The 9,780-nt window shown below is 36.6% G+C and overlaps 1 protein-coding gene across 1 annotated transcript in view; it reads right to left on the bottom strand.

The window, feature by feature from the left end:
* The window catches only part of UNC5C (unc-5 netrin receptor C), a 428,895-nt gene that overhangs the window by 398,350 nt on the left and 20,765 nt on the right, over positions 1-9,780 (bottom strand). The gene's annotated exons all lie outside the window — the stretch shown is intronic.

The following is a 9,780-nucleotide window of genomic DNA, read 5'->3' as shown; positions in this document are numbered from 1 at the left end:
GCCTTTCAGATAAACTGAAGTGTACAGGAAGCTCTACAAATGCCATAAAAAATTTTGAGATGAAAGGGAACTTAGAGAATATGGTTTAATTCCTTCCTTCCATGGATGAGTAAATTGAGACACAAAAAGATCCAGTGACTTTCCCAAGGTTGCACACTTATCAGGTCTCTAGATACTCAGCTCCTTACAGATCACATGGCCTCCACATGCAAAATATGAAATATATTTGTAGGTATATCTATGTTTTGTCTTTGTTCCAAGATAATCCAATTAAGGCAAAAGATGGACATTATTTTAAATGAGATTTAAACATAATTTGAGAGTAAAATTAAGACATGTCTTTTTCATTTTTTATAATTGATTGACTTCTTGTATTCATTCAGATTATATCAACAACCGTAACAAACTCCAAATGTATAACGATGGAAACATGATAGAAGTTATTATCTGAACTGATATACTTTCATCTAAAGAAATACACATTATTTCTTTGGATAAATGGATAATAAATAGAAACAATGTGAAACTGAGATTTATGGAGTCATTAAGGAAGCCATAGTTTTGTGCTATTTTTAGAAAAAATTCAAGTATATGCTCTTTATTGATATTTTGGGTATCTTCTGCTCTTATTTAAGGTCCCTGGTTGATACAAGGAGCCCTGGTGGCAGAGTGATTAAAAATTCGGCTGCTAATCAAAAGGTTGGCAGTTTGAATCCACCAGCTGCTCCTTGAGAACCCTGTGCGGCAGTTCTACCCTGTCCTGTAGGCTCAATGTGAATCAGAGTTGACTTGCCAGCAACAGTATTTTTTTTTTTTTTTTTGGGTGGTGCAAACAGTTTTAAGTTGGATTACCAACCTAAAGGTTAGTGGTTCAAACCCACGTAACAGTACCAGGGAAGAAAGGCCTGTGATCTGCTTCTATAAACAATTACAGCCAAGAAAACCCTATAGAGCAGTTCTATTCTGCAACACATGGGGTCACCATGAGTCGCAACCAATGGCAACAGGTTTTTTTTTTTTTTTGCTGTTCTTGTTAGCCTAATAAAATGATGATTTGCCTCTCTGTCTTGACGCCTGTAGTAGAAACAGCCACGGGAAAACTGTGAGAAAGGTACATAGATCTTTATATGCTTTCCAAAATACTTGCTAAAAAAATGTGAAGTTCAGAAAAAAAAAGATGTATTTTTCCCCGAAGTTCCTATCCATTGTTCTATATCATAGTATGCCGGGGAAAACAAAATGAGTGAAATGATTTTTTTAAAAAAAAATCATAATTTTTTATTTCATTTTGTCATTCTATTTGGTCTTGGCTTGGTGAACAGGAAACCTGGCAGTTACACCATGTGTAATTCAACTTAATTTATATCAAACTGGAAATAAATGTCAGAAATATGCATTTTTTCCTGAGGAAAAAAGTGACCAAATTTCTTCCAGTAATTTACTTCTAGATTAATTTAATTTTATATACTAAATCATAGTCAATTTTCCCAGATCATCTTCCAATAAGTCCCTGACTGCACAGCTGCACATGAAAAGTACGTCATTTAAACATTTTATAAAAGTAGAGTTTATATATTTGATTTCTATATACTAAATTACATGCTTAAAACAATGTGTAGAAAACACCTTTTTTGTAAAAGAATTTAAAGAAACCTCAATCTGATTCATGCTATGTTCATATAATGGTACTCTACAAATGGGTTGGAGTACTTTAATCGTTTTTAAAGTGATACATTAAGGTTTTTTTCAATAAAAATAGACTTGTCGTGTGCCAACAAGTCCATTCAGACTTACAGCAACTCAATAGACGAGGCTGAATCAAATTCGTTATGGAGAAGGTATGAGAGAGAGAGAGCACCCACCTGTGTGCTTGAGGGAGGGGAAAAACTGGGAGAGGGAAAGAAGGAACAGCAGGGAGAGAAGAAGAGGAAGACAGAAAGTGAGAGGAGAGAGGTTTTATTACAATTTTAAAAATTAATCTTTATGAAGAAGTCACTAACATGATAAAAATAAATATAGCAAAAAAAACCCTGTGATTTTTTTTTTTAAACTATGGGGAAAAAAGTGTCCTGAATTTTCCAGTAGTCTTTAAAAGTTCAGAGCTGAGAGTCCACCTTCAAAACCACAATGGGCTCTGTCATGACCATTAACCTTTAATACAAAGGTCTATTATAGCCCCCGCAGAATTCTTAAATTCACTACAGCGTTTTAATCTTAACCTGTTCTTTCTTTTTTCTTCTAATAGTGAGTTCTTATCTGTATTTTAGACTGCTGAGGAGAACAGCCTATAACCCAAGCCATATGTTCTTATAATGGTTCTACTGAAAGACTCCAAAGTCTTCTATGGGTTTCTGGTTTTGAGATACCAGCAATATGAGGGACCAGAGCAGAGAACAAGGAATTAAAGGCCTGCCCTTGTAGGCACATTTTCTAGCACATTACAGTATACTTTGTCAACACTGATTGCTACCCAGGCTTCTGTCTTGGGCTGGGTTCCCTGAAGGAAGGCCTGACACAGGGATTCCTGTGTACAGGATTCACTGAGAGACGTTCTGAGGGAAAGGGAGCGAAGCAAGCAGGACAAGGCAGAGGAGAAAGCAAGAATGCGGCTTCAGCTGGAATTGAGCTTCAGCCTGACTGACAAAGAGCTCTGGAGCCTTCGTTCCTTAAGCAAACCTACCAGGCAAGGCAGCTCCTGGTTCAGCCAAAGGAAATTCTTTGGAGAAGGGAAAAGGGGCAGCTGTGAGCCATTAGCCGCCAACACTCAGCAGCTGGGGGATGGGTGCACTGGCCCAGTAAAGGAGATCAGGACAGGGGACCCACAGCAGCCACTGTGGTGTCCATTCCTTAGAGATCTCCCATCATCTCTCTTTGACATAATTGATAATCCCTGCATGTAGCAGAGACAGACGTTAGGACAGATGAAAAGTTACAATTGTAGTAGGAATGGAACACGGCGATACAATTAATTAAGGTTATATCTTGCAATTGAGTGCATGGCTATACTGTAGAGAGAGAACTAATAAAAAATATTAGAAATTAATTTTCAAAAAAAGTCAACTCTACTCGTTTCACTAAATGGACAATGATGCCACTGTATTTTAAGGTGAAAGACCAGGTCATTATTAACAAAAGAATTAATTTTAATACTTGCAATTAAAATGATGTGCTATAAAAAAAATCAAACGTAAACTTATAGTCAACGAGAGCTCCAATTTTAACATACATAGTAAATTAAATTTAAACAATACTATCTTTAACAATAAATCTCAAAAATATCAGTCCTCTGGTAAGGTTTTAAAAAACCGTCATTTCTATCTAAACCTTCATCTCTTAAAGGTATAAAAATAATTTATTGATTTTTTTTCAAAAGAAAAATGTGAAGAAATATATGTCAACCCTGCTAGAAGCCAAGTAAATAAGCAGTTAGAAGTTTATTACACCAAAGTTGTGATTTAAATTCTAGAAATAATCATGACCATACTTAAAATAATTACTAGTTTATATGCCTGGCTTGTTCACCAGGCCAAAGATCATGGCTTATTCAATGTTACCCCTCACCTTCAGGTCACACAATGCTTTTTACATAGTGGCGATTCGATACATGATTGAAAAACTGACTTGCAATAGGTTTTGGAAAAGTTACTGATTCACCCTTAGTTTTACTTCAACCCAACATTTAGCGATGGATGGACAAATGATTAGGGAGATTGCAGGGTGGGAGGGTAAGATTAAAGGCTGTGGACTCAGACAGTCTAAACTTCAATCCTAGCCCTGCACTTAGCTGTTTGGTTTTGGTAAATTACTTTAAACTGGCAGAGCCTCAGTTTGCTCATCTTCAGTACTTCCCTAGGATGTTTGAGGATTTTAAGAGAGAGCACATAAATAGTGCCTTGTATGTTTTAAGCAATAGCTAAGCAGGGGCTATCACTATTGCTGCAGTTAGGGATATGAGAAACATGTTCCTAAGCGGAGGTTACAATATGGCAGGCTGCTGGCAAATATCCACCTGCCTGCATGTTTTGTTTGGCCTGCCTGTAGAAGAAATTTCAAATAAAAACTGGAATCTCTGGTTTTCTTGAAAAACTGAAAGCTGTCACCATATTGGGCCCATAATCCTGCAGTGAGGACCTGAAGCCTTTTGCATTAGACAAAACGTTTGCCCTCTGGTTTGTCACAATCCCAGCAGTGTCTGTTATCTGTTATCCTACATGCAGCCCGCTTCGCATACTTATGTAACCTTACTAGTACCAGTAGGAATTGGAGCTTGTCACTGTTGACCTAGGATCTGGGTGTGCCAAGGAAGAATAAGACTCAGAGGCATGAAATATAAATCTTCATGGGGGCAGTGGAAGATGCAGTGCTGCATGGTAGAAACAGCTGGAACTGGGAGTCAGGGAATGTGAGTTGTAGTCCCAGTTCTACATCAACACCTGTGTGAACTTTGGGCTCTATGGGGGTCTGCTTCCTCATCTGTTAATTATATGTTCTGGGTAGGTCAAGTTTCCAAACACAAGGCAAGTCAGTTCCCCATATGGATTTCAGCTTCTCATGTGTTCTTTTTAAAAAATGATGCCAAATTAGTGGGTCATTGAAGCCTGGCTGAATTAGAGAAAGCTATTTTTTTTTTATCCCTCTACATGCCCCTGTCAAAAGAAGAAATATTGCACACAGAGTTGATGGAACGCATTTGGAAGTACAAATGCCAAAAGGAAGTATTGCATACATTATAGCAGCAATTTTGAGAATGATCTCCCCTGTGTCACTGGTCATATGCATTAGTTCTAACCGAGTAAATATAACTAATTGTTTCCCCAAGTTTAGTCTTCTTCCTGAAATACCAATGAATGCTCAAGTACTAACGTAAATTAGATCTGCTTTGTGGTAAATCTTTTTTGGCAAAATTCCAAGCATATACTCCTTTAAGTGCACGGAACTATACTTCTGAACTTATGACTATAGATGTCTAATCATTATTTATTCTTTTTCTGTTTTTCAATAAAGAAATTTTTAATCAAATGCCTTTTGTAAATTCTCCAAGACAAAAAAGATGAGAAACACTTTTTAAGTCAAAACATATCATCGAAATTCCCATCTGAGAGAAGCAATTTGTAACAACCTTATGAAAATCTCATGTTTTTTTTTCAAAAAACAAAGACATATAACCATCATAGCAAATACATTTTGCCTATGTCCAAGACACTTGTTTAGAAATACTACTTCTCTTCAGTTCAAAAAGCCATTTTGGCCCATAAAGTTGAATTTCAATACACTATGAGACAGAAATCAACCAAGATGAGTAAAGCAATTTGCAAAAAACTACTGTCAAGGTTTTCTCTGTTTTGTGTTCTGTTTTGAGTAGCTATTACAGCTTTGGGGATGGAGCAGCTACAAATGAATGTGTTGACAGAGCCCCTCATAGGGCATGGTCAAGATTGGTGACAATTCGCAGTAGTAGAATGACAACTAACAAATGGGAAGAAAGGGGGCATGATAGAACCTACCAAAATGTGTTCTATGTTCTCTTTTTCAACGAACCTTGATGTCTATTATTTCTACTCCTTAAACAAAAATAACATGTTACTAGAAGTAAATTATTTTATCTCATTTTATGTTGTCAGTTGTCATTAGGTGCCGTCCACAGTAGGTTCTGACTCCTAGCAACCCTATGTACAACGGAATGAAACACTTTCTAATCCTGCGCCATCCTCATAATTGTTGTTATGCTTGAGCCCATTCTTGCAGCAACTGAGTCAATCCATATCGTTTAGGGTCTTCCTCTTTTTCAAAGACTATCTATTTTAACAAGCGTGATGTACTTCTCCGGGACTGGTCCCTCCTGATAACATGCCCAAAGGACATAAGACAAAGTCTTGCCATGCTTGCTTCTAAGAAGCATTTTGGCTGTACTTCTCCCCAGACAGGTTTGTTTGTTCTTCTGCAAGTCCGTGATATAGTCAATATTCTTCTCCAACACCATAATTCACTGACATCAATTCTTCTTCAGTCTTCTTTAATCATTGTCCACCTTTCTCATGGATATGAGGTGACTGAAAACTCTATGGCTTGGGTCAGGTGCACCTTAGTCCTTAAAGTGATATCTTTGCTTTTCAACACTTTAAAGAGGCCTTTTGCAGCAGATTTGTCTAATGCAGTGTGTCTTTTGATTTCTTGACTGCTGCTTTCATGGGCACTGGCTGTGGATCCAAGTAAGATGAAAACCTTTGACAATATCAATCTTTTCTCCATTTATTGTTATGTTGCTTTTTGGTCCAGTGGTAAATACTTTTGTTTTCTTTGTATTGAGATATAATCCACACTGAAGGCTGTGGTCTTTGATCTTCATCAGTAAATTCTTCAAGTCCTCTTCACTTTCAGCAAGCAAGGTCATCTGCATATTGCAAGTTGTTAATGAGTTTCCTCCAAGCCTGATGCTGCTACGTTCTTCTTCATATAGTCCAGTTTCTCGGATTATTTGCTTAGCATACAGATTGAATATGTATGGTGAAAGGATACAACCCTGATGTACACCTTTCTTTATTTTAAACAAAGCAGGACGCCCTTGTTCTGTTTGAAATACTGCCTCTTTGTCTATGCACAGGTTCCTCCTGAGCACATTTAAGTGTTCTGGAATTTCCATTCTTCACAATGTTATCCGTAATTTGTTATGATCCACACAGTTTTACATAGTCAACAAAACACAGGTAAACATCTTTCTGGTATTCACTGCTTTCAGCCAAGATCCATCTGACATCAGCAATGATACCCCTGGTTCCACAACCTCTTCTGAATCCGGCTTGAATTTCTGGAAGTTTCCTGTTGATATACAGCTGCAACTGCTTTTGAATTATCTTCAGCAAAATTTTGTTTGCATGTGATTATTAATGATATTGTTCAATAATTTCCGCATCCTGTTTGATCACCGTTCTTTGGAATATGCACAAATATAGGTCTCTTCCAGTTGGTTGGTTAGATGGCTATCTTCCATATTTCTTGGCATAGACAAGTAAGGGCTTCCAGAACTGCATCCATTTGTTGAAACATTTCAATTAGTATTCTGTCAATTTCTGGAGCCTTATTTTTTGCCAATGCCTTCAGTGCAGCTTGGAAAGATGTGGTGACACTCATGCGAAATTGTTCACTACAGATTAGTAAATAAGCACAAGTAAGCCTGTGCTTACCTTGCTTAGTGGGTAATCCACCCCTGCTACCTCCTGAAATGGTTGAGCGTCAACCAATTCTTTTTGGTACAGTGAATCTGTGTATTCCTTCCATCTTCTTTTGATGCTCCCTGCATTGTTTAGTATCTTCCCTGTAGAATCCTTCAATATTGCAACTTCAGGCTTGAATTTTCCCTTCAGTTCTTTCAGGTTTAGAAATGCTGAGCATGTTCTTCCCTTTTGGTTTTCTAACTCTAAGTCTTTGCACATTTCATTATTTTACTTTGTCTTCTTGAGCCGCCCTTTAAAAAATCTTCCATTTAGCTCATTTACTTCATCATTTCTTCATTTTGCTTTAGGTACTTTCTGTTCAAGAGCAAGTTTCAGAGTTCTTCTGGCATCCATTTTGGTCTTTCTTTCCTGTCTTTTTCTTCACGTATGATATCCTTGATGTCATTCCATAACTAATCTGGTCTTTGTCATTAGTGTTCAACGCATCAAATCTATTCTTGAGATGGTCTCTAAGCTCAGGATGGAATATACTCAAGGTCACACTTTGGCTCTCATGGACTTGTTCTAATTTTCTCCTGCTTCAACTTGATCTTGCATGTGAGCAACTGATGGTCTGTTCCATAGTCAGCCCCTGGCCTTTTTCTGACTGATGATATTGAGGTTTTCCATTGTCTCTTTCCACAGATGTAGTCTATTTGATTCCTGTGTATTCCATCTGTCAAGGTCCATGTGTATAGTCGCCGTTTGTGTTGGCGAAGAAAGGTATTTGCAATGAATAAGTCTTTGGTCTTGCAAAATTCTATCATTCGTTCTCCGCCATCACTTCTATCACCAAGGCTGTATTTTCCAACCACTATGCCTTCTTTGTTTCCAACTTTTGCATTCCAATCACCAGTAATTATCAATGCATCTTGATTGCCTGTTTGATAAATTTCAGACTGTAGAAACTGGTAAAAATCTTCAATTTCCTCCTCTTTGGCATTAGTGGTTGGTGCGTAAATTTGAATAATAGTCATATTAACTGTTCTTCCTTGTAGGCATATGGATATTATCCTATCACTGACAACTCTGTACTTCAGGATAGAGCTTGAAATGTTCTTTTTGATGATGAATGCAATGCCATTCCTCTTCAATTTGTCATTCCTGGCTTAATATACCATATGATCGTCTAATTCAAAATGGCCAATACCAGTCCATTTCAATTCACAAATGCCAAGGATATTGATGCTTGTGTGTCCCATTTCTTTTCTGATGACTTCCAACTTTCCTAGATTCATACTTCATACATTCCATGTTCCTGTTATTAATGGCTATTTGCAGCTGTTTCTTCTCATTTTGAGTCATTTTATGACATATTCAAATAAGTTTAATGAAAAGCTGAAGGTTTGCAGGTAAAGTACTCTCTAGACTTGGTCATGCAAGTAGCTGTTCTGGTCAATTGATTATTCTCTTCAACCTCATGAAATGACAACAACTTTTCAAAGACATAGACTAAAGTATATTTAATCCTAAAACCACTAGGTACATGATTTAATTATTTTGCCTAAGGATTTAGAAAACAGGAACTTTCTTAGGATTTTTTGTTTTCCCTGCTTTTTATATTGTTTTATACTTCCAGTCCAAATTGATAAGGGACTGGGCTGCTAACCAAAAATACACCCAGACACAACTCAGAAGAAAGGCCTGGCTATCTAATTCCAAACAATCAGCCATTAAAAACCCTGTGGACCACTGTTCTGCTCTGATATACACAGGGTTGTTATGAGTTGGACTAGACTCCACAGCAACTGGTTACCTAATTAACTATATTTTTTGAGCAACAATAAATTAACTCACTTTTAAACATGAAGACATATAACTGCAAATCAGGGCTTCTGACCGGAGATCACAAACTGGGTTGATAAAATTAAATTAAAGAAAGACTCCTGATGCTTATCTATAGGGCTTTTGAAATACTGAAGTAACTCTTAGCCTCTGTAACTTTCTTCAAGGTCTTCTATTTGGTATCCTACAGAGAAATCAATACCAATTTATATTTTGTATATACACATTTGATAAGCTAAAACATTCATAATTGCTTTTGTGATTACTATTCTCAAGTGTTTTAGAAAAAAAAGTATTTTTATAGAATTATAATAAGTGTGCCAAATCAGAAGAATGGTGTTCGTTAAGGATCACGCAGACTTTATGTGAGAGAACGTAAAATGGTTTTCTTACTAATCTGAAATACAAAGTTCTGTTATATGTATCTTTAATTTAATCAGCTCAGAAACTTTTAATACAAGCCTACCACATGTATGACTGTGAGGAAATTTACACTTTAAGACACTACACTGCAAAATTACTTCACACTTTGTTTTCACATTCTTCTCACATTTTTGTTTTTAACATTCACATTTCTAAAACTGGAAAATACTAGAGCTATAGGTTATAGGTTATAGAAATATTCATCCATGGCCTATTTATCCTACCAATACTCTCTCCCAAATGTCAAAAGGTGTAAGAAAAAGTTCAAAGGTCTTTAATAAGGGAGAACTAAAGAGTAAGAAATTTATTGCTTTAAAAATTATTCCACTATCAAACTGAAAATTATATATGTATGCATGTG

This window comes from Loxodonta africana, chromosome 5 (genome assembly GCF_030014295.1).
Source record: "Loxodonta africana isolate mLoxAfr1 chromosome 5, mLoxAfr1.hap2, whole genome shotgun sequence".
NCBI lineage: Eukaryota > Metazoa > Chordata > Mammalia > Proboscidea > Elephantidae > Loxodonta > Loxodonta africana.
The sequence above is the reverse complement of the archived record's forward strand: the minus strand, read 5'-3'. Positions and strand labels throughout refer to the sequence as shown.